This window comes from Lissotriton helveticus, chromosome 1_1 (genome assembly GCF_964261635.1).
Source record: "Lissotriton helveticus chromosome 1_1, aLisHel1.1, whole genome shotgun sequence".
NCBI classification, from domain to species: domain Eukaryota; kingdom Metazoa; phylum Chordata; class Amphibia; order Caudata; family Salamandridae; genus Lissotriton; species Lissotriton helveticus.
Window position 1 is genome coordinate 1,529,566,224 of NC_136057.1, and position 26,128 is coordinate 1,529,592,351.

The following is a 26,128-nucleotide window of genomic DNA, read 5'->3' on the forward strand; positions in this document are numbered from 1 at the left end:
TCCTTAGTAATGGCGGCCGTTTATCACATTGCAAACAGCCCTTCCTTTATCTTAACATCCCTCAGTATACACTAAGAAAAGGGACCACCGAACCGCGGTTGAATACGATTCCGTAGATAGGGCAGGAACGCCGCTGTCAGCGTTATCACTGAGGAAATCGGTAAGGGCAAACGCCAACATGTTCCTTTTCAATACGATAGTTACATGATGCTTTATGCATAAACCGCTTACTAAACGCATTTTTTTTTCATTTTTTAGCCTACACGACGGAACTTATACAAGCGAGACCGTCTGCAATGACGTTAAGGCTCGTAGGTAAATATTTTAGAACAACTTGGACCTAGGGCCACTGCGGTATCAACCCGGCATTTTTGGTAATACCCAAATAATTTTTTGTTTTCTCTAGATCCGCTAATATAGTGGCAGTAAACAAGACCTGCAGGTGAGCGATAAAGATTTATTTAGGTGTCGATATATTTTTTTTTAGGTGTCTATATATCATGCAAATACGTGATGCACGATGTATTATTTTGAATAACCACCTTCAAATATTTATATATATATATCTTTTATAGACCGCTCGCAATCACGATACAGGTAAATTATTTTCACATTTCAGTGCTTCCAAAGATTCTCGTTTAAATGAATTGAGAACTAAGGGAACTTTCCTTTTCACTGATTTTCTAGATTGACCTTAAGCAACGGCATACTTTACTCGATATTCTTATTGAATGACCCGCTATTTGTGGTAAGGAATTCACAAACCTTTAAGTTAAGTAGTTTAACAACCCCCACGGCATCCTTAGTAATAAAGTTTCCTTTTCTTTCTTTTTAACAGACCCCCGACGAAGGGGTTTCAACCCCGAAATGCATTGGGTTTTCAGAATATACTGTTTTGTGAAACATGTACACATGATATAATGTTTTGATAGTTCTATGTTTATAATGATTGTATAAACAGAATGTATACTTTCCTAAAAAATTTCTGATATATTACTGATAAAAGTTTTTTTGAAAAACGTTCGATTGGAAAACTTCTTTAGTAGTGCGCGCTGGAGTCCTGGTTATCTAGCGATTCCAGGCCATACACATTCTGACTACATCTTGCCACTTCTCTAGGAATGTATAAGTAAATTAAATGTGCCAATCAGGTATGGGCCATTTTACAATGTTTTAAAGAGATAGCACGAGCACTGTAGCACTGGTTAGCTGTGATAAAGTGCATAGAGTCTCAAAGCCGACAAAATGAAACTCAGCAACATGAGGTGAGTAGACAAAAGGTTTGAAGGAAGACCACCCTATGGGCTGTTAGGTCTAACATATCTCCTATCTCTTGTCCAAAGCTATGTCTACTTCTCCTTAAACTAGTACATTTCTCTTAAGTCAAGTCATTTATGTGGGTAATCCTGGGACAGGCTAAAGCTAAGTAATAGCTTCCCACCCAATGATGTGGTAACAAATTTACTACAAACATACTATAATTTCCCTAATATTAGCCTTTTGTCACATTCACTCTAACTCACTATTTCTGGAGTTTCGTTCTATTCCCTTTCACAAATGATACATAATACCCCTCTGTTTACCGAATCCAAGTTTAACCGCAGATGTATTTCTATCTCTTCAACCTTTTCTTTCCCTACCTTTGACTTATTGTTTGTTCCTCTCCTTGAACTTTCCCTGTCATTCCTTACACTTTCGCTGAGTTAATCTATAAAAACCCTTATAGCAGGGTTAATTTTACACGAAAGCTAAGTGTGCGTGTGTTAGTTATATCAGGTTGACAATAAGGTTGAAAATACTTCTCCATGTATCCTCCTTTACTCCCTCTTTCAATGATTTTGAGAATCAAGAAATAGGACTAGTCATCCGGATGTACACGTTTGTGGAATCTGCGATAAATAGTTTCTCTGAAGACAATTTATAATCAGAATAAAAAAATCGTGATCGTGTCTTTTGATAAAACAAATTCATAACACAGAATATAAAGGGGTAAGAGGTACATCTCCTTATCCAGCCTCCTAACTGGATAACCTCAAACACACAATAAGGAATAGGATAAAAGAACAATAGTTCCGTATGAGTGTGAAGTAAACCAAATTAAAAAAAATTAAGAGTGCCCTCCCCCACTAATAGTGGTATGCGTCATCATCGGGCTTGCTAACAGCATCCTCCCGCAGACCAACGCCAGGGATGGAGCATAAGGGAGGGGAGGACAGTACAAACTTAAAAGTTTAAGGTATCTTATTGTGCAGAGACTTAGTATAAGTGTGATTAAAACTGGCTCGGGAATATCCACAACATTCTTGGATTTCCTTGCCATGAGTAAAAATTCACATGTTGGCTTATTTTGAACTTTGGATCTGATTCATTGGTTACTCTTAATATATTTGTGCTTCCAATACTTAAGCCTATCCAAGGCCACACCGAGGAGTAAAAGTGTGACAGTAAAATGAGATGGGTCATATGCAGACAAATATTTGCAAATGTGCTTAACGAGTTTAATCAATTGTTCCTCTGAAATTGGTGTGCGGGCGGAAGTGTCTCCCTATAGTCGCACACTGTAATACATAAAGGCAGAACACAGGTCAAACACAGCTCCATCCATGAGGATACAAAAATGCTCTCATGCCGCACCCCTACATCAATATATATCTAATGAGGGACTCTACTTCACCTCCTGCCGTGAGTTACGAGAGTCATGAACAAGCAATCAAATGTCCTCATTCTCATGTTTCGCCTGCCCCCATCCACACAAAGACTACTCACGTCTTCAAGATCGAGACGTTGCCACCGTCAGCCCCCATTTCACTGTGTAGGTGCAGGCTCCATTTGAGGTGTTGTACTCTATACGTGTCCTCCTTCCTGGTCATGTGAACCGGAGCCCTGGCCATGTGCATAAGACGTTAGTTTACTAAGAACAATATCCCCACACGGAGACAGGAGGTTGCACTTGCCACCATATTGGATGAGGGTTCGGTACATTTGTAAAGCTCCGGAAATCACCTAGGTCATCTAATTTGAGCCGTTGTGCACTGCCAATAGGAGACTGTAACAACTGCATCGCACGAACGTAGTATGTTAGCGACACTACCCACTTGACCCCCCCCACACACACACATGTCAAGACACCTATGGGGCCTTCGTGGTGTGTCAATAGCTTCATTCATGTCACAGGTATGGTGCAATATTATTTGGATTGTCTGGCGAAACCTCTGCAGGCAGCTGCCTGCTATGTTGATCCTCTGAGACCTTTGCAGTGCTGCCAAGATGCTCCCTAATTGGGATCCCCTCACACACGTGCACTACCCTTACCCCCAGTGCTTTAAATGGAAAAAAATAAGTGCAGGTACTCATCAAATTGCATTAGGGGTGTGGCTAGTGGGCGGGGCAGGGGGCGGGGCTGAAGTGCAACCCATGCCCAGACAGTGTTAACAAGTAACCAAATTACAAAATAATGACGTAATATAATCATGAACTATTCTAATTACGCAGCATAACTTGCCTTTTCTTGCTGCATAAAGGAATCAAACCTGATGCATAATTACAGTGGCTCTGATTATTATTTATTTGCGTTCTGTTTAGTACTCACATTCTCGTGTGCAGACACACTCACACAGGCCCGAGTACACACTCACAAAGGCCTGAGCACACATGCATGTACAAAGCAGTCCACACACATTCTTTAAAACACCTTGGAATACCCAGATTCTATATCTCCCGCTTTCCCTTACACCTGAAGCCACACACACACCGTTAAACACTAACAATCCGTCACACACTCACACAAAAGGCTCACAGGATAAAGGACCCTTTTACCTCCTCAACTCCCGTGGCTTCCTTAATTGCCGCTCTCAGTGGGTCACCTGGATTCCAGGGTGCAGACAATGCACATCAAAGTGTAAATGTGATTGACATAGCAGTGTCTGAATGGTATGGACACTGCTCTGTCAAGCTCAGCGTGAAGGTGAAATTATCAACACCTACAAGTCAAAGATGCAACTGAGCTGCTGATGAACGGTTTCGATTCCGCAGCGGCTCAGCACAGGGCTACAGGGGCACTTTGGCTGTCAGAATATCAGAGGCAGGCGCCACTCTGCCTCTGCAGAATTAGCAATGAACAATGCATTAGACTATAGTACCGATAATCTCCTTGGCGGGACGAGAAGTGCCGGTACTAGAAGGGATTAAAATAAGAAGTGTCGGTAATCAGTACCGGTGAGTACCGGCCCATTTAAAGCACCGCTTACCCCGGAGTCTGCGCTGGGTGTTATTGACTCACCCCTTCTGAGAGCGGTCCGCAAAGTACGTTTCACTCCTGTGATGCCACCGGCCTTACTTCGCTTTACCACTCTGCACTATTCCCGACACGCCTACCAAAGTTCCCACTGCCTATGCATTGTTTGACCCATGGGGGCTGCCTCTCTCACATCATTTGTCTTGATCCTCGGACTGCTGGCGTACTTCTTTATCATGCCCATGTCTGACTTCATTGCGGTTCCCCATGGGCCGCTTGACCGTATTGGCCCGTCTGTGCCATTGGAGTTACCTAAACTTTGCTTGCTACATTATTCGGCCCGGAGATGCGCTGCACCATATCATCATCTTTCTAGTCTTGACTCGCCTGAACATCTCACTGTTTATGCTGGTGTTCCCTATTGCTGGTGTTGTGACGCTGCATGGATGAGGGCTACAGCTGGAGCGAAACTTAGTACATCTGTATTAGGACATTAATAACACTGCTGCCTCTTGTGGGTACCTGTCTCAGCATACCCGCATTTAGGAAACCCACTAAGTAGTGTTACAATGTCGTCACCCTGCTGCTACCAACTATGAATGCATTATTACCACTATAAGTATGTGCACCTGGTTTTCACCCACTGTTACTCACTGCTGCATGCAGAAGCCTGTTATCCTTACATACCCCCAGCATCATTGTTTCTCATTTGTGAGACTGCTACATGTTCCACGACTACGTGCTCTGACATGGCTCTGAGTTGAACCTACCTGCGGCACCTCATCGACTGCACAATACTCCTTGAGCCCTCATCGGACAACATTGGACCCTAACCTGTTGCTCTCCACGTGACCCTCAACGGTGGCCGGCTCATGTTCTGCGGTGTTGTGGTTTATTCTGACACTCACAAGCGGGCTTGGGGTAGCTCCTTCAACTTGCCTTGCACTTCCTCCTGGAGCTGCTTCAGTATGGTGCACCCTGGTGCTGGTGCTGTAGATGCAGAGACAGAATATCGAGTCAAAAATATTGTCATTAAGATCGTGGTTCAGAAATATCGACAGCAAGATCATCGTGGTCAAGAATATAGACTTAAAGTAAGTAATATCGATTTTAAAAATATCCAAGTGTTTAATATCGTTTGCAAAAATATAGTTGTTAAAAATATTGTTTTCTTTATTATTGTTATGTATTTTTGTATATATTTTATATGTATGTGATGTATATTTTGTGTATAAGAATTGTTTGTATTTTTAATACATATGTTAAATGTTTAGTAGTTATTAATTGTTTTTATTTGAATTTTGCATTTTTAGGTCCCTAGCGGGTTGTGGGTTTATAGGGGAATAGGTTGGGAAGTAATTTAATTATATTACATGTATTGATTAGTTTTTATTTATTAATATTTGTTTCATCAAAATGTTATAGTGTTAAATGTGTATAGTAATTCATTATTAATTATTTAATAATAGGTTGTTAATTAATTTTAATGAATTAAATGGTAAATAATGATGGTAATTGTGTAATTAATTTTAGGTGTGTGTTGTGGTGTTTATTGGTGTAAAGGGTGGGAAGGGTGGGAAGTAATTTATTTTTTATTGATGAGTTAATAATTGGATGTTAATAAATATAATTCATTATTTATAGGGGACGAAGGCTCACCTGATTCAGCCGTGAGGGAAACGGCCACCAGCATCCACTTGTGGGGGCTCTAGTGAGAGCCAAAAGCGCATCGCCACGCCAGCCTCCATTCTCGCCACCATCGATTGCCGCTCCAAGGGGGAGCAGAACCGCCAGGTCACCCGCGAGGCCCAGGACTTCAACTCCCAGGCGGACTCGTGAGGCGCGGTGCCAGTGGTGCGATTGTAGGGTGCCGGAGGCCCAGAAAACCATCCTGGCCCTCCCGCAGAGAGGTACGAGAACTCACCTCTTTCAGCCGTGAGGGGATTGGCCACCAGCATCCACTCGCGGGGGCTCTAGCGAGAGCCAGTAGCGTACCGCCACGCCAGCCTCCATTCTCGCCACCATCGCTTGCCGCTCTGAGGGGGATCAGAACCGCCAGGTCACCCGTGAGACCCAGGACTTCAACTCCCAGGGGGCCTCATGAGGCGGGGTGCCAGTGACGCGATTGTAGGGCGCCAGAGGCTCACAAAACCGGCCCGGCCCTCCCGCAGCACGGGACGAGGACTCACCTCATTCAGCTGTGAGGGGAACGGCCACCGGCATCCACTCGTGTGGGCTCTAGCGAGAGCCAGTAGCGCACCGCCACACCAGACTCCATTCTCGCCACCATTGCTTGCCTCTCAGGGGGAGCAGAACTGCCAGGTCACCCACGAGGCCCAGGACTTTAACTCCCAGGGGGCCTCATGAGGCGCGGTGCAAGTGACGCGATTGTAGGGCGCCAGAGGCCCACAAAATTGGGCCGGCCCTCCCACAGCGCGGGACGTGGACTCACCTGATTCAGCTGTAAGGGGAATGGCCACCAGCATTCACTCATGGGGGCTCTAGCGAGAGCCTGTAGCGCACCGCCACGCCAGCCTCCAGTCTCGCCACCATCGCTTGCTGCTCCGAGGGGGATTAGAAACACCAGGTCAACCGCGAGGCCCAGGACTTCAAATTCCAGGGGGCTTCGCGAGGCGCGGTGCCAGTGACGCGATTGTAGGGCGCCAGAGGCCCACAAAATTGGCCCGGCCCTCCCAGAGTGCGGGACGTGGACTCACCTGATTCAGCTATAAGGGGAACGGCCACCAGCATTCACTCATGGGGGCTCTAGCGAGAGCCTGTAGCGCACCGCCACGCCAGCCTCCAGTCTCGCCACCATCGCTTGCCGCTCCGAGGGGGATTAGAAACACCAGGTCAACCGCGAGGCCCAGGACTTCAACTTCCGGGGGGCCTCGCGAGGCGCTGTGCCAGTGACGCGATTGTAGGGCGCCACAGGCCCACAAAACCGGCCAGGCCCTCCCGCAGCGCGGGACTCGCGCGGGCGTGCCCGGGCACTGCTCGGGCGAAGCCCAGGCCAATGGCGGGCCCATCCGTGCCCGTCAGAGGCCGGAAGAGGCTGGGCTGGGCATCCCCCCTAACATTTATATTGTGAGCCTTGGACATAAGGTACTGTTTGATATTCTTTGAGACTTGTCCATTTTCACTGCATTGTCTTGGTGTTCTGTTTTGAGAAATATATAAGCCAGTGCCCAATGTTAGCAGGGATAATTTTGTGCGTCTAGCTTATATTTTAATATTACAGCGGAGCGTAAAAACAAGCATCTTAAAGCCTGCAAAATGGGGAAACTGGCCTGTGCAGAAAAGAAACAAGCAGTAGCCTTGCCAAAAACAAGCTCCAAACTGACCTCTATAGACAGGATGCTAGAGAAAGCCCTGGGAGCTGTGGCTACAGAAATAGAATGGACTGAGAGACGCCTATCTATTACCCCAAATTTAGATATAGTAATGACGGTCCCCAGTCCTACTTCAGATTTAGGGGTCCCAGCTTTAGAGCTCTCTAATGATCAAATAGCATCCATGGAGGCTGTGTCCGTAGAGTTACCTGAGGCCGTCATTAAAAAACAACCTGGCAGAAACACCAAAGCTAAATCTAACCCTAAAGCAAAACCGCCTGTTAGATGGTAAAAACAGCAAGACATTACTCCCGATAAAGGTTATAAAGATGGTAACACTACAGGGGATGCCACAGGCCAAACAAACTATCAGCCTGGGTGGGTCTCATCACCGGTGACTAATCTCCATATACAAATGAGAGCTATTGTTAAGGAGGAGCTTGGACCACCAATAGAATGGATAGATGGGCTGTCTGTAAATTTGAATCAATGGATAAAATCCAGAGAGTTAATTAAGGACACTACTAGTTCAGACAGCTTGATACGTCAGCAAGTCACCATGGTCAATCAATTGGCAAATCTCTGTCCGATTTCTAATGAAAAAGCCTCTTCCTTTAATACGGATAGTGCACAACTGACTTGGAAGCAGAATGAAACTAGACCTCCCCCGGAGCAAATGAATGTAGTAAATAATAGTTCACCTCTGCCAAAAAGAAAAGGAGATGTACAGAAAAGTCCCAGACAGGAGGTCCAAGAAACTCAACTAGCTTTGGAACGCAATAATCAGCCCTATGTCCCACCAACCGTAAATTTACCACCTGCTTCAACTCCTTATGTAGTGGTTCTCGCAGGGGTACCGGTTTTAAGAAAGGGTCTAACTGAATCCCACCAAGAATTGAAGAATAAATGTGTTCACTGGTAAGTGAACAGTAATAATTTTGGGTATGAGAATTCTGAAGAGATCCTAACAACAAGAAGGGTGGGTTGGATAGGCGGACGACATAAGAGTATACAAGGAGAATGCATAGTAATTAATTTTAGAAACCCAGAGATAACCCAAAGAGTTTTAGCTACAGAGTACAGGAGGAACAAGGGCAGCATCTTTATATTTCCCTTAGACTATTTTTACCCACCAAACAGGCCCCAACAGTATGGCCACGATCAGGAGATGGGAAGGAGACTTGTATCTAATAATCTTGAACCATTCAACCCAAGCCCTCAATGGCATAACCAACCTAACTTTAATATTCCCACTGAAAATAGATTTAGTCCCCTAGAAGGTGTTGATTGACTATACGGAGTTCCCCTAAACAATAAAGAGGAAAAATGACCTGTATTTTCAGAGTCAGAGCTCAAGGGTAAAGGGCTAAATCTCCGAAAAGAGGAGGGTGTAGTTAGCGGGAGCATGAGCGGCTCCAGAAGTAGTACCCAACCCGAAGGCGATCGAGCCCAGTCAGAAAACTCTGAACACCTCATACCTATAGGGTTAAATATGTGGGAAGATACTGGACTAACAAAAGCTTCTGTGAAGCTGCCTCCCTTAGTGTCCTCTAAAAATACTTCACATAGCTGCCAGGTAACACGGGTCTTGTCTTGGAACATAGCGAGTATAAATGAAAAATTGAATGACCCTGATTGGGTATCCTTCATTAGCCAATTTGAGGTCGGCATGTTCCAGGAAACTTGGGCAAGAGGGGAGGTAATAAATCCTGGTTATGCCTCTTTTAGTATTCCCGCAATAACAGGGGGTGTAGGGAGACCTTCCGGGGGCCTTATCATATGGACAGGAGTATATCTTGGTTGAACGGCTATACAAATTGACACAGGTTCTACAGATATCCTATGTGTCCAATTGCAGTTTCCCTCCAAGTCTCCTGTTGTTTTAATACATTTATACTCGAGGCCTACCCCTAGGGGGAAAGAGTCTAACACGGTGGATGACTTATCCACATTCTTATGTTCCATTGCTGTAAATCAAATGGTTATCGTTGGCGGGGACTTCAACTGCCGGTTTGAGCCACTTGAGGGTCTGTTTTTTGAAAATATACACGACGAGGATCAATTTCTGGAGATTCCAGAGTCTAGATGCCCAAAAGTCAAAAAATGGTCTCCCCTGGTGATCCAGATGAATTGCCTTGTCCTAAAAAATTAATTAAGAGCGTGTAACGGGAGATCACTCTCCGACCCATCAAATGGTCACATGTTCTTCAGTAAGGATTGTGGGTTTTTACTAGATTATATTCTAATTGATTCAAACTCCTGGGATAGGATGATTGATTTTAAAATTATCACACAACTAGATAGTGACCACCATGCCCTAACAATAGAACTAAAAGCACTACATTTTGAGAACGTGCACCCAGCTAATCCCATTGACTCTAGGTTAATTGTCTCAAATTGTAGGAGGAGAGTGCGGTGGACTGATTTCCTTCAATCGCAGGATAAGATGAGTAGTCTATATAACGCTCCAATTCCTGTGCTTGAAGAGGTGTCTGTACTACACACGCAAAGTAGGAATGACCTAGATTTGGAAGTGGTTGAGATTAACTTTTCTAAGTTATGGGAAGTCTCATTGAATTTCTTCTACCCTAACAAGACCATCAGACCGGTCAGGTCACCATCCCACCCTTGGTATAATAGCCCATGTCGTAAGGCAAAAAGGGCACTTGTAGCCTCGATTAAAGCTAACAATCCCCCATAAATAAAAACTGCAAGAAAGGCTTATAAAGTGGTAGTTCAAGAAGCCAAACAAAGGTGGGAAAGGGAAAACTGGGATACTCTGAAAATTGCCCTCGGGGATAGAAATATGAGGACGTTTTGGGGCATTGTAAATTCAGGTTCTTCTACCCCAAAAACAGCGGTTGAACTGAACCTGGATGAAGAGGTTTGGCGGAAGCACTTTGAATCCCTTTATGCTTTGGAAAAGAAGTCTGAGGGAGACCCAATTGTTTGCTGTTACTCCAAAGTGGATTGCTCTGCAAGCACCGGGGAATTAAACGCTCACTTTGATAGTGGTTTATGTACAGTCTAAAGGAAATAGAGGGCGCATTGGTAAAAATAGCACTGTGTAAATCTCCAGGTTTGGATAAGATCCCTGGGGACCTCTACAGGAGTGAACCAGCCATTTGGACCCCGTACTTCTGGGTTCATTTTATTGCCATACTGCAGGGCATGAAGGTTCCTTCTAGCTGGCTGGGAGCGGAGATCATTTCGATTTTCAAAAAAGGTTCCCCACTCTTACCAACTAACTATAGACCTATTAGTTTGATAGATATTGCCCAAACATTATTTGCACGTGTTTTGCTTGCCAGGCTACAATCCTGGATGGAAGAAAAAGAGGTACTGTCCTCCCTTCAAGCAGGGTTCAGGGAAAAGCTGTTGACCCTGGACCAAGTACTAAGACTGCAGTTGTTGTACTGGAAAACGTCTAATTGGAGGGGGGCAGTTTATACCTACTTTTTGTAGACTTGAGGTAGACATTCGATCTGGTGCAGCGGGAAAAACTACGGTCAGTTCTTGGTGAGATGGGGGTCCAGGTGTATTTAATCCAACTTCTTAAGCGACTCCATGAAGATAATTATGCAAAAATAAGATATGGTAGGGATGGAAAACTTACTGCTCCCATACCTATTAAACGTGGCATACGCCTGGGTTGCGTGCTTGCGCCTACGTTATTTAGCCTTTATATTAACGGGTTGATTGATGCCCTGCTAACAGTAAAAGACCTAGATGCCCCTAAGTTAGCCTCCCGCAGAATTTCAGCAATGATGTTTGCCGATGGTACTCTTTTGGTATCTAAATCACCCATGGGGATTCAAAGGGTTTTAGACAAATTTGAGTTATTCTGTAAGGAAAGAGGTTTAGAAATAAACCTACAGAAAACCAAATTTATGGCGTTTAATAGTCCAATAAGCACCCACCCAAACCCTTCATTAAATGGTAAATCCCTGGAAGGAGTTTAATCTTTTATTTACTTAGGCATTACCATTACTGAAAACATGGCCCGTCATTAGAAATTTACAAGGCCCAGGCTTGAGGTGGCGCATTATATGGCGCTGAGGTATGGGGTCATTCCAAACTTGAGACCCTATCAAAGGTGGAAAATCAATATCTCAGACAGTTGTTCAGACTACCACTGGGCACTCTATTAATTCCGTTGCGATTGGATGCGGGATTAGTGGTGATTGCAGAAGTGTCGAGCCTCAAACCCTTAATGTATTGGCGTCGTCTGTGGACCACTCCTGAACTTTTATCGTATAGGGAGGAATTATTTGAAGTCATGTTGTTACAAGCTGCTATAAAACTTCCTTGGTTTGCCCATATTAAACATTTACTAACTAATATGGGCTTGGGCGATTGCTGGATCGAACCTGCCCGTGCCTGTCTTGAAATTTCAAGGAAACAAATGAAGGTCCATTATGAAGAGTTTAGAATGGCCCAACTTCATTCTTGTTCCAAAACAGGCAAACTATCTTGAGCTTTCTTAGAAATAAAAGATAATCTTCGCTTTGAGGTAGTACTAGATTTTATTAAACCAATGGAGGCAAGAAAGCCTTTTTTTTCAATTCAGGTTTGGGGTTCTTCCGCTCCGCTGTTTTACAGCGAAGTGGAGTAATCAGCAACTGGTACATTGCCCTGTATGTGATTTCCCAGAAGAATCAGTGTTACATGTTTTGTTTAGTTGCCCTGGTTACTATAACGCAAGGAAACGCTGGTTGGTCCAGATTTGTTGGAATATTAGCAGCAGGCACTGCCTTGAGGTGTTTCGGATACTGAGGTCTGACCTCAGCTTCCCGATTGTCTTCTCAGTTGCCGGATTTCTGTTCTCTATGTGGTGTACTAGAAGGGTTTTATTGAAATCATCCAAGGAGGTGCAGCATCTGTTTTAGGGATATGATGGTATTTTTATTAACTTAGTATATTTACTGCCCGTGATTAAGTCCACTGTTTCTGATTCATGGACCTGTCTCTTTTTATGAAATTGTTTTTTAGCTAAATTATTTATTTATTCATTGCACTACGCACTTTCTGAAATTACTATGTATTTACCGCCTAGCAATATCACCAACAAATCATATCTTTTTACAATGTATGAAGGTAGTCAATTTATATATTCAGGTGTATTGTGTTTTTTTATAACGTTCCAAACTGATATCTGTATGCCCTTGTGTATTTTAACATATTATTTTAGGAGCTGTACTTTTAAGGTCACAGACCGAAATAAAGTTTTTTGAAGAAGAATTCATTATTTGGTAATTAATTATAGTAATTGTGTAATTAATTTTAGGTGTGTGTTGTGGTGTTTATAGGACTAAAGGTTGGGAAATAATTTGTATTTAATTAATTCATATATAGTTATTAATTAGTGTTACTAATTTGAAATGTATTTAGGGTTATTTGTTTTAAGGGGTAAAGGGTGGGCATTAAATACATATTAATTATTTTATAATTAGTTGTTAATAGTCATAGTTTGTAATTTAAAAATTAATTTTAATAGTGTTTTATTATTTTGTAGTTTCATTTAGGTGTGTTCTGGATATTATAGAGTTAAAGTGTAACTAGTCAAATATTGTTTATTAGTTAAACATTTTTTTAAATGATTAATTATGTTAATTATGGAAGATAATGTAATTAAAAATAATGCAGTGTCTTATTATTGGTGTGGTGTTATAGGGTAGGAAATAAAATAAATACATATATGTATTAATTAATTATTTTGTTTGTAAATATATTCTAGTTTCAAAGAATGATTTTTATATATGTATTTATTTTTTTATTTTATATATTATTTGTAGGTTTTTGTTATATGTAAAAAATATTATGTTTTCCTATTATATATTTAATACATTAGATTTTTCATTATTAAAATGGGCTTTATTTTATTTTTTTTAATTTTTTTATGATTTTATATTTTTGTTTTAACTGTTTGAATGTGAATAGTAATTTTTGTCCCTCTGCTATCCAACAATTCCCCTAATGTTGTACTCCCTGGAGTGGGAATAGTCATTTTTACCTCTCCACTATCCAACACTTTTTCTACTGTTGCACTCACTGGAGTGGGAATAGAAATGTTTACCCCACAACTATCCAACAGTTTCCTACTGTTGCATTCACTGGAATGGGAATAGTAATTTTTACCCCTCCGCTATTCAACACTTTCCCTGCCATTATACTCACTGGAGTGGGAATACACATTTTTATCCCTCCCCTATCTAACACTCTAGCTACTGTTGCACTCATTGAAGTGGGAATAATAATTTTTTACTGATCCGCTATCCAACACTTTCTCTACTGTTGCACTCTTATTTGTAGTCGGAATAGTAATTTTTGCCCCACCGCTATCCAACACTTTCCCTACTGTTGCTCTCACTGGAGTGGAAATAGTACATTTTACCCATTTGCTATCCAACACTTTCCCTATTGTTGCACTCACTGCAGTTGGAATAGTAATTCGTACCCCTCTGCTATTCAACACATACCCTACTGTTGCCTGACTGGAGTGGGCATAATATTTTTTCTGTTCTGCTATCCAACACTTTCCCTACTGTTGCACTCTTTAGAGTGGGAATAGTAATTTTTACCCCTCCGCTATCCAACACTTTCCCTACTGTTGCACTCTTTGGAGTGGGAAAAGAAATTCTTCTCCTCCGCCATCCAACACTTTCCCTACTGTTGCTCTTACTGGAGTGGGAATAGTAATTGTTACCCCTCTACTATCCCACACTTTCCCTACTGGTGCACTCACTGGAGTTGGAATAGTACATTTAATTTCTCGGCAATCCAACACTTACCTCTACCCAGCGGGCACGTGTTCCTAGTTGGAACAAAATGGAATGAAAGCTAATCGCCCCTCCCCTAACACATGCAGGCATCCCAGCTTTTGAGGAAGAAATGGTGAAGACATGCACAATGGTAAGGTTTGCCGATCCCCCTGAATCAATGTTCCCCCAACTTAGACAAAACAACTCTCTTACTTCTGACATCGTCCCTCTGAGTCCTGAGGGGATGCATGTACTGACTCTTTAATCCTCGAATGATATCCTTTGATAGGCACGTACTTATCTAGTTGTCTCCACTTTTCTTATGTCTCCCTCTCCCCTTGCCTGTAAAATTTGTAACAAGATCTGTTTTCATTGTGTGGGTAGTGGGTTTTTACATGCTGGTGCTTCAGTTTCTTATGGTGGTCTCTCGTGGCATGACACACCTTACCCTGTCTACTCCAGTGATGTGGGGATCTGCTTTTTTGCTAGAACAGGCATTTTCTCTCACCATTTAACATGGGAAGCAGCCCTTACCCTTCTATATAGGCACCCAGCTTGCCCCCTAGAGTGTCTCCTTCTTCTCACTTTTTTTATTTCACTGGTTTGGGCAGGTACCCGTTGCGTAACTGCTCTCTTTGGTATTTATTGCTTATTCTTCTGTTCTCCCCTGTTGTAGTTCTTTCTGGTGCACTGTGCACATATTCCCACCCAATCAGATTCAGTACACACAGGAATTTTCACACCCCAATCACCTCAGGATTGCCACCACAAACGTTGTTACCTGGAACATGGAAAGTATTCACACTCCTCCCAGATACATGGTATACTCTTACTTATGCCACCACCACACGCATATAACCTAGTTACTGGAGTCCCATCTTACAAGTTTCGAGTTGTCTGAGCTACAGAATTGGTGGCATGGCCAAGTCTTCTCAACCAATTGTTCTACTTATGCCCGAGTGGTCTTGATTAGGGTCAAGGCTGGAGTGGCATTCACTGGCATGCAAACAGTTATCAACTGGACTGTCAGTTTTTGTTTGTAGAAGGTGCTTTAGATGATAGGCGACTACACCTTGCTGCTATATATGCCCATAACATAGATCCGGCTTCTTTTCTTCACTCCCTTTTCCCCCCTCTGGCCCATTAAAGTGATATTCCTTGGATCCTGATGGGGTCATATTTTGCCTTAATTATGCAGAACACACTAAATGCAACTTCAAGCAAACGCTGTAGCCGCTGTACTCCAAATCTTGGGGGATTGTCTGCGAAACAGAGACAGCTTCTGAGTACATATAACATTCAGCAAGCCCTTTTAAAGAACGGGTACAAACTCTTGTGGCTGAAAGTATAGACCTGCATTCTAAAGAATCTGCTAAACGTGTTTCGGCCAAGTACTTCAGCATTGTTCACAACCTGAACAAGGCCGAAGTACATGGCTGAAACACGTTAAGCAGCTTCTTTCGAATAAAGAAGAGTGACTCTTTCAGCCACAAGAGTCTGCACCCGTTCTTTGGCAGGGCTTGCTGGATAACACAATAAACTCATGCATGCCAATGCAGACCACCCAGACACGTTACTGGTGTGGTTGATACGCTGTGAAGTGGATAGTCGATCTATCCTGTCTATTTGTACTGCTGAGGGGAACTCAACACACAGGGAGACATTCACTCGGCCTTTTCACGTCATTATACGCTACTATGAACATCAGCCTTAGCACTGCATCCAGATGCCATAGGCAACTGCTTCACTGAGATAGCTCTACCATGGATCTCACCAGATGACAGGGAAGAGCTCAGTAGTAAGATTTTCAACTTTAAGATATTGGAGGTGATCTGGTCCCTTGCCACCAACAAAACCCAGGGTCTAGATGGCTTCCTGGCTGAATTTGATATGCTATACGATCCTTTGCTGGCCGCCGTCTGAAAACACTATATGACACCTCTCTCACAACAGTGTTTCTGCCATCTTCTCTGCAGGATGCCTTTCTCATTTCCTTGCCCAAAGTGGTCAGAGATATACTTGAAGCTGAATCCTACAGACTTCTCACATTCCGCAATACAGATTATAAAGTACTGTCTAAAACTTGGTGGAGTGGCTAGTGCCACTGGTGCCACAACTCGCCCACTCCGACTAGAAAGGTTTTTTACCAGCCAGGAACACCTCTTTAAATATCTGCCATTTGTTTTAATTTATTGGCACAGATCCAGACACACTACCCTCCTGCAGAATACTTAGTCTTGAATTTACACAAAGCCTTCATCTTCCTTGAATGGCTCTTCTTGTTGAAGTGCTTCAGCAATATGGCCTAGGGCCCTTTTCTTGTGCATGCTCAAATTCTATACTGACCCTACACCTAAAGGTCAAAATTGGTTGGCATGTATCAGACCCTATTTTGGTGTATTGGTGGGCTGACAACTATCTTTTCTGCTGTTTTCCCAGGCTCTGGAATCACTGGTGCATCACTTGCGCGCCTAGCACCTGCAGTGGTGGAACCCATTTGGAGATGGCACACATTCAGTCTCTCTTTATGAGATGACATTCTGCTTTACCTTCGAGATGTCAGCACTATACCTTCCACTATTGCGCACCTTGGGCCTCATTTATGAGGCCTTGCGTCAGTTTTGCGCTTCCGATGCGTCACTTTTTGTGACGCATCGGCGGCGTAAAACATGCCTCCTGTTGCGCACTATTTACAAAGTGACGCATCTAAGCAGATGCGTCACTTTGTAAACCCCTGCGCTACATTATGCCTGCGTCAGGTATAATGTATGCAGAGGGGGCGATCCCCCACAAAAAGCCTCGTAATAGTGACGCATTGAAATCTATGAGATTTCACGGCGTCACTTTTAGGACTCTGTTGCGTCAAAATCTGGCGCCTGCCTCACAGCAGGCATAAGACTGACGCAAGCCCTTTCACATGGGGCTTTCCCCATGTGAAAGGACGCATTGCTGGAGTTGCGTCACTTTTGTGACACATTCCAGCAATGCGTGACTTTTGTGCTTACAGATACGTCAGAAATACTGATGTATCTGTAACTCCTTGCGACATGATGCGTCATACTGTAAATATGATGCATCAATCATGTCGCAAGGAGTGTGCACTGAGAAGTGACACATCGCTGCTTTCACGCAGCGATGCGTCACTTCTCATAAATGAGGCCCCCTTTGTCCAACTCTGCTTCCATTTCTGGTCTTCACATCAGCTATGTCAAGTTATGTCTTTTCCCTTTCAGTACCTCTGCTTCAAATCCCCACTATATGATAAAAGAAGCTGCCATCACATGGCAACCATCCACTTTCGATATTTGACGATACAAATTTACCTTAAATCTAATATTCCCCTTGTTGGGTAACCTGATATGTACCATCACTACACTCCCTGCACATAATTGTTTTTGACAAACTCTTCGGAAATCAGTGGCGAGGAAGGTGACTCTGACAAAGATAGCAGTTCCGCCTCAGTTATTATATTATTTCAAAAATCTCCCTTTATTTCGTCACCGTCCTTTTTTCTGTATCATAGTGGGAGCATTTATTTGGCGCAACACCTGGTGCACGGTGGCATTATCCAAACTCTCCCTCCCCTGACTGTGGAGGCCCTAATGTCCCTAACCTTGAACAATATTATCTAGCCTCCTAAATCCAGAGGGTATCCCATTGTTTTACTGGTGTCAACTCAGCTGACACTGTGAAACTTGAACTCCCTGGGATCTAGAGAAAGTGCTTGCCCAGTTCCACTCTCTTGCTGGATCACCTGCACCGGACTCCCCTCCTATGGACAGCATACCAATGCTACTGTAGAGCCCTGATTTGTAATAGATCGATCACACGTTATCCTCCGGCCCTCCCACCGCTTGGAGTGCTGCAGTGACACATCTCCACTACTAAAAGGGAATGATACATTGACATGCAGCTGAACTACACACTTTGGTTGGCCAATATTAAGATGGTGCTCTCCTCTCCATAGAGGATTTGTTGGTTGGTTCCGAACTCTTACCTGGCCAATTTCTAGTACATGCTTCTTTCCTTGAAATACTGCTCCAATCCTGGGGAGGGTTACAACAGGAACCCTTGCAACAGCTAGTTGTACAATGCTTGCATGTTCTGGGCAGGGCTAAACACCAGATTAACGGAAACCATGGCTCACAGTGAGCAGCGCCACTTGCCAGACTGAGAGGGCGCTGGTTTTGCTTGTGCTTGCACTGACGGCGAGTGGCTCTCGATCCTGGCTTATCTCTCGATCCTGTCTCGAAAGGCCCATTTTAAATCAATGTGATTGTTTATACTACCCTGCATCTACCTAAATCCTATACAATTAACCATTATTTTAAATACAAATAAACTGTCAGTCACTGCTGTCAATTACATGATGCTGAGTTGCTACATTTGATGTGGGCCTGCCTGTTACCCACAAATTACCAGGCCCTGTCGTGGCACAGGATCTGCTTTGACTTACACTTGGGAGGTATGCATTCTGGGCCTTTACTACCGGGTCAAAAAGCTTAGAGCAGTGACGACACGATTTGCAGACGTTGTCCTCCTAATACCAAGAAGGCTTATCACCCGTAAGTTGAAGGTGACAAAACCCCAGTGACCTCTGCATGGGTAGTTCCTATGCTGGCCAGGGCCCAAGCAGAAGGTGCACTGTTGCACATTAAGCAGGTTAAGAGGCTTCGTAAATACACTATCTAACATACATGAGATTCTCTTCCATGAGGGATTGACCTTGTCTCCACACCATCTGATGCCTCCAGCGCTACACCCTATCTCTCCTCCATCTTCCCCCTCATTTCCCCAATACACTATGTTTCTACTTGAATATTTGGATGTCACTTAGCTTTTGGCAGTGTTAATTAAAACCCCATTGATACCCCTCTCAATTCATACCATCTGTGCTCATTTATGCTATCATCATGTACGAGTGCAGGTCTTCCTTGATTCTTTATTATGATTACGATTTAACAATTTATTCCCCCCTTTTGTTTACTATTTGCATTGCGTATACTGATTGCATTTTATAACCTTGCTACCTTGCCTTTAAGCATGCCCCATATCCCTGAACTAAGGGTTACTGACTGCTGAGGGAACTGAAAGAATATCGTCACTGACCCTTTTGCTGGACGCTTTGCTGCACCAGACCAGTGTTGACTGCAAGGGGAAGCTCTGGGTGTGGTGCTCCCTGCCTCCCGCTGCCCCGCTGTAACTGACATCACGCAGCGCGGCCGCCGAGGGGAGTGCAGCTCACCAGAACTACAACACCCAGCAGCCCATGCGCCATGCGCGCTCGAAAACCGCACCAGGAGGCGCTTAAATACAGCGTGAGCCCCTGCACGAGCGGGGAACTGAAAGAATATCGTCACTGACCCTTTTGCTGGACGCTTTGCTGCACCGGACCAGTGTTGACTGCAAGGGGAAGCTCTGGGTGTGGTGCTCCCTGCCTCCCGCTGCCCCGCTGTAACTGACATCACGCAGCGCGGCCGCCGAGGGGAGTGCAGCTCACCAGAACTACAACACCCAGCAGCCCATGCGCCACGCGCGCTCGAAAACCGCGCCAGGAGGCGCTTAAATACAGCGTGAGCCCCGCCTCACGGTACGCCGGGCGAAGCCCGGGCAAAGGGCGGGCCGTTTTGTGGCCGTTCGGTGGCGGAAGGAGGCTGGGCTGGGCCCACTCCCTAAATATCGCAGGATTACCACCAACTGAGGTAGTAAGTCTGCTTCCTTTCTGACATTGAGCACCCCTGTTATGTGTCATCACCACATTCATGCAAAGTAACTGCTCTTCTTATTACCACTTATCATCAAGATCCACTTGGACAGTGATCATCTATAGGGCCCTCGATCTGGTTACGCCTTTAACAATACCTAACCTGCAGCTTTAAACATTGGAAGGGAACCTACCCGGGGGCTGTTCTCAACAAAAGATTATTATCAGCACCTATGGCTGCTAATGCCGAAAAAATTATGCAAGCCGAAGCACTGGGAAATTGCAAGGGTACTCTGGATGACTACTTTAGGAAACCCCCCACTGATATAGAAAGGGATTGTTCACTGGCTGAACGTAGGGCTGAGCGGCGCCGCTCGATTGAAGCTATTAAAAACAGACTTCCTGTGGATGTACTAACACAGTTTAATCCAGCAGGCGCAGGCTCTACATCAGGTATTGAGGACGTGCTGTCTACGCAGGGGATCCCTATGCTCCTGCGAGACACGCCACCCTCAATGACTGCCCTTAATAACGTGGAAGAAAATAGCTCTTTAAATATTAGTAATACCAATGTCACTATAGAAATCATACCTGATACTCCCCGACTAGTGGTAGGGAATATACAAAAGATAGCAGGGAAACGGGAAGCCGCTAAAGTCTTTGGACCACCACCAAATAAGAGAAGGAGGAGAGGAGGTGTGCCACAAAGAGCTAAGATCAGCCACACTGACTTTGGGAAGGGCAACAAGGTACTTGTTACATCTGCTCCCACTACAAAGGCTAGACTACCCCTTGAGTCAGGTCAGGAGGCCATACATAACATAATACCTCCCACACATAGCCCCACACTGAGTGCACCTAGTACTAGTTTAACATCTAACAGGGATTGTACGATCAAGGAACAACCACCTTCTGTCTCCCTTGATAGTATTGAACATCTACGTAAGTCATTTACCTCACCTATATTGGAGAGGTTGAAGAGGTTAGAGCAGCGGCTGGGGGATCTAGAACATGCCATCACCAACAAAGCAAGTATTTCCAAAGTTGCACCTAAGCAAGCCCTACTCCCCGCAGCCGTAGTTCCATCCCCTATCCCTGTAGCTCAAATGGATGCAAATTCATCTAGCAAAACTATGGCAGGTAATTACCAAGGGACGAAGTTGCAAAAAACAGACCATCAACTCGCTCCACATATTCCTAAGTAATTACCAAAGAAGGCAAGTACAGTTTATGGAGGAAATGGCTATGAGCATGGGGGCGGGCATATCCAGATAGATCAGGAATCACTAGGGACCGCCAAGTTGAATTACCACCGGACGCGGTCCCCTATGTGGTTGTACTCACAGGCATCCCCATACTACAAGCTGGCAGGAGGGAAGGCTTCAGTCAATTAAAAAATAAAGCCATGCACTGGCTTAGCCAGTACAAACCGCTCCCGAGTAACACCAATGGCGAGATTGTTTATGTACGCCGACTCTCCTGGCTGGGGAGTAGACAGAAAGATATTGAGGGTGATCTCATTAATATAAATGTTAGACATCCAGTCGCGGTCAACCACATCTTAAACTGGAATACAAGAACTAATGGTACAACCATTACCCCTCATGACCTAACTTATTTTTACCCAAGACCTCAGGTAACTTCCTTAATGTCTTTAGGGGCCCCCCCAGCTTATGGAACAACCTCCACACAACATTTAATAATCAATACGTGTGGCAGGCTCCCAACCCTATAATCCCAAAAAATGCTTATGGGTGGAATAACATCCCATATAGGGGACATAGAAACAACCACAGTGGACCAGACCACTCACAAGGAACCAGGGGAATGGACAATTTGCTGCCAATCACCCCCTTTGAGCATACCAATAGATTCGCAGCACTTTCGGGCCTGGATGACTGTGAATGACGGTTGGGGCTCTCTCCTAATAGGTCACCAACTTACAGGACAAAAGACAAAAAACATAATCTTAGGCCCCAAAGCTATACTCCTGTTCCTGTATATATCACGTCCGAGTTAGACCCTTGCCCTGTGATAGTCCCTCATCCCAAAATACAAGCTTCTGGGTTAAAAGCGTGGGTAATTCCCCAGTTATATAACCTGTCTGGGACCATATCCTCTGAAACAATGGACACAATGGAATCAGCCTCTGAGATATCTATGGTTGTAATGTCCCCACTTGGGACTACACCCTGTGACATAATTGAGCCAGCCCCTGTGATACCTATGGAAGTAACATCACCAATAAACACTGAAGTTCCTGGCAGTTTAATAACATGGAACATAGCGGGTCTGGCCCCAAAAATTAACAACGCAGATTGGCGGTCAGTGACTATGTCCCATTCAATTATAGCTCTCCAGGAAACATGGGCTAGGGAAGAATCCCACTTGTTGGGTTTTAAAACGTTCTTTACTCCGGCAGTTCCACCTAAAATGGGTAGACATAAGGGAGGTCTGTCTATGTACTTGTCTATTTGCTCAGGTCCCACGGTCCTAGGGAGCTTCCTGGATTCTCCTTTTTTCCAGATCTTAAGGGTATCCTGGGGAGCTCTGGAAAATCTAGCCATTATTAATCTCTACAATAACATCCCGAGAGCACAAGTGGAAACCACAATTAAGAAATTGTCAAGTACCCTTAAGACTATTACAGATAGCTGTGCAGGGGATATGGCCCTCCTGTGGGTAGGGGATTTTAATTGTCCATTGTGCCCAAAGAGTCTACAGGGAGTGTGCGGCTGGGAAGACGAATCTATAGGACCAACAAGCCACTTTGCCCACACAAAATTAGGGGACTTACTTAATAACTTAATGGTGGACCACTCCATGGCATTTATTAATGAGGCTTGCTCTCTGCCAAAAACATTTGCACCCACATTTAACGCAAGAGGGGCAAAGTCAATTATTGACTTTGCCTTACTATCGTTACGCTATGCCTCACTGGTTAATAGCTGGGAGACACTTACAAGTGGCATTAGTGACCACTACCCCATTTTAGTTACTTTCAAGCTTAAATCGGATACGTGGCCTCTTAATACTCAATGTAATTATGTTTTTAACCCTATTCTTGGCCAGCGTAATGAATTTTGTATCAAATGGGAGAAGGTAATACCAGAGAGCTTCCAAAAAAACCTAGTGAATATCTCCCATAAAGAAATTACTAAGTGTTTGACGTTAGAAGAGAACGAAGAACAAGTCTTGGTCTCTTTTAATAAAATGTGTTGTTTAATTAAACACCTTCTGACTAGAGATCTACGTAATATAGTCAAGAAAACCCCGGGGTGGTTTGACCCAAATTGCTCCAGGGCATTGCGGGAACTCAAAGATGCACTGCATGCTACCCCATTAGATAGAGTTCAGGTTCAGAGGGCAAGGCGTAAGTACCGTGCCGCTTTGATTAGAAGGAAGAAAGACTTAAAAGCTGAAGCCTGGGAAGCCCTCCATACAGCAGCAACACAAAAGGACACTGCTGCTTTCTGGAAGGCTGTGAATGCTCCTTTCTACCAAGACAGCCAAGGTCCTCACCTAGACAATGCTATCACGGCCCAGGAGTGGGTGTCCCTCTTCCAGGCCCTGTATAGCAATAAGGCTCTGCCTGCACTAGCTTATGAAACACCTATACCGTCAGAAGAAGAGGATTCCCCGTTCCCTCTAGACATTCAATTCAAACTAGAGGAGGTATATAAGGCCCTAAGGGAGAGCTCAGCCTCGAAAGCACCAGGCCCAGACTCCGTCCCTATTGATGTCTTTAAAATGTACCCAGACCTGTGGGCTCCTCTATTCACTAGAGTTTTGAATTGCATGACGAAAAGAGGTTTTATCCCAACCTGGAAGGAGGCAATCTTAGTCCCGATATACAAGAAGGGGGACAGGAATGACCCTGCCTGCTATCGGCCCATCTCTCTGTTAGATGGCTTTATGAAGATGGCGGGCAGGGTCATTCTTGCTCGCATTCAGGACTGGGTGGAGGGACAGGAAGTGCTGTCTCCCTTTCAGTATGGGTTTAGGGGAGGGCGGGGGACAATTGAGCAGGGGCTGAATCTTTCACTAATCATTTCAAAATATATTCACACAAGGAAATCAAATCTGTATGTGACCTATGTGGACCTCAGCTCTGCTTTTGACTGCGTTTTGCACGACAGTCTTTGGCAGACGTTGAGGGACATTGGTGGACATTAAAATAATTGTATACATCAGAGAACTCTACGTGGAGGCAGGTGCTCGAGTTAGATACGGTCAGAGGGGGGAATGTACAGACCTTTTTAAGATTAGCAGAGGGGTAAGGCAGGGCTGCATCTTGGCCCCTCTGCTATTTAATCTATATATTAATGGAGTGGGTTCTTGCCTAACACAGCAGTACTATGATTACCCTGTAATCAAGGGCAAACCCATCCCCATTTTACTTTACGCTGACGATGCGGCCATCCTGTCACAGACCAAGGTAGGACTCCGGAAAGCCGTACACTCCTTCACTAATTTTATGAACGCTGGAGGGTTATGTGTAAACGTCTCGAAGACGTTTACTATGTCGTGCAGCCCAAATAAACATAGACAACCATGCCCAATTGTTTTAAATAATAGGAAGGTAGAGTTAGCTGATATCTTTTGCTATCTGGGGGTCCACTTTGATAGACAAGGCACCTGGAAGCCAGCCATGAAAGCACGGGCTGTGGCATTTAACAGAGAAGTTGGGGCTCTCATGAATTTTGCGAAAACAATAGAAAACAGGCCAGCAATGGAGCTCCTCCGAATATTCAAATCGAAATCTGTGGCTATTGGGACCTATGGGGCCGGTATCTGGGGCTGGCAGCAAATGGAGGAGATCCAGCGAATTGAGAACAGGTTCCTCCGATTTATAACTGCTACACCAAGGAGCACCCCAATATATGTATTACATGCCGAAGTTGCCCTAATTTTTATCACGGATATTATAAACCTCGCCCCAGTTTTACTTTGGCACAATGTTTGGACCAACCCTGCCACAGAATTGAATAGATCCATTATAGAGGACTGCTTGAACTGCGATGGGCTGAAAAACATCAAATGGCTTATTTACATCAAGAACGTTGTCGGTGAGATTGGTCATCCCGAATATTTTACGGACCCAGCCTCATTGGAATTTCTCTCGCGATTTTCGTTGAAAAAGATGCTGCTGGAACATCTGGAATTACAAAGGTGGAAGGACGAAAGGTCAAAAAAATCGGTCATGAGCCACGATGAAGTGACATCTCAGAGGGGTCTCCAGTTGTATCTTGTATTAGAACACCCCCTACATCACCGTAGGCTCCTGACTTACTTTCGCCTGGAAACCTTTTATAGACTCATATCATTCCCGACCTGCAATGACTGGGCGAGGGGAAAAAGGCTGTGTCCTTGTGATGATAAATCATTTCAATCAAACATTCACTGCACCCTGTTTTGCACTTCATATAGCCATTCGCGACGACAAATTTGAAAGCCTCTACTGTTAACTTGGGGCCTAAGGAATTCAAGAGACGCTTAGAATAAACTTAGGTCCCTAGATGATTGCCTCACTATTAGTACAGTGAGCCTTTTTCTGAATACAATTATAAGAGTGAGAAAGTCTATCGCCATGGGATAACAAGAGTTAGTGAAATGTTTTTAACCATAATCTATTTTAACTGTCTGTACTGTTTTATTCTTTTTAACCTTTTTTAAAAAGAAGTCAAACCTTAGCAAGGTTTAAATCAAGAATGATAAATATGATATTTTAAAACGTGATTTTTATCTGTATACTTTTTTGAATTGTTATTTCAATTCGAATAAAGTCTTTTTTGAACTTTGACTGCTGTTTTCCTTGCTGTTACCGTGTGTGAGGTGTCACTTGTAGACCAATGTATAACAAATGATTATTACATATTATAATATTATTTTCATTAAATCATTATTACAAATTTTGCATATTAAATATCAATCATGAAAAAAATGACATTTATTAAGCACTTTATAGAGGGCATGGCTTGACGTGCGACTGAGATGGGGACTCTCTGAGAGGCTCCGAGAGACAGCGCAGGCTGCTTTCTGGCCTCGCCCTTCTAAAGCCTTTTGGAGCAGCATTTGGTTAGCTAAGGGTCCTGTG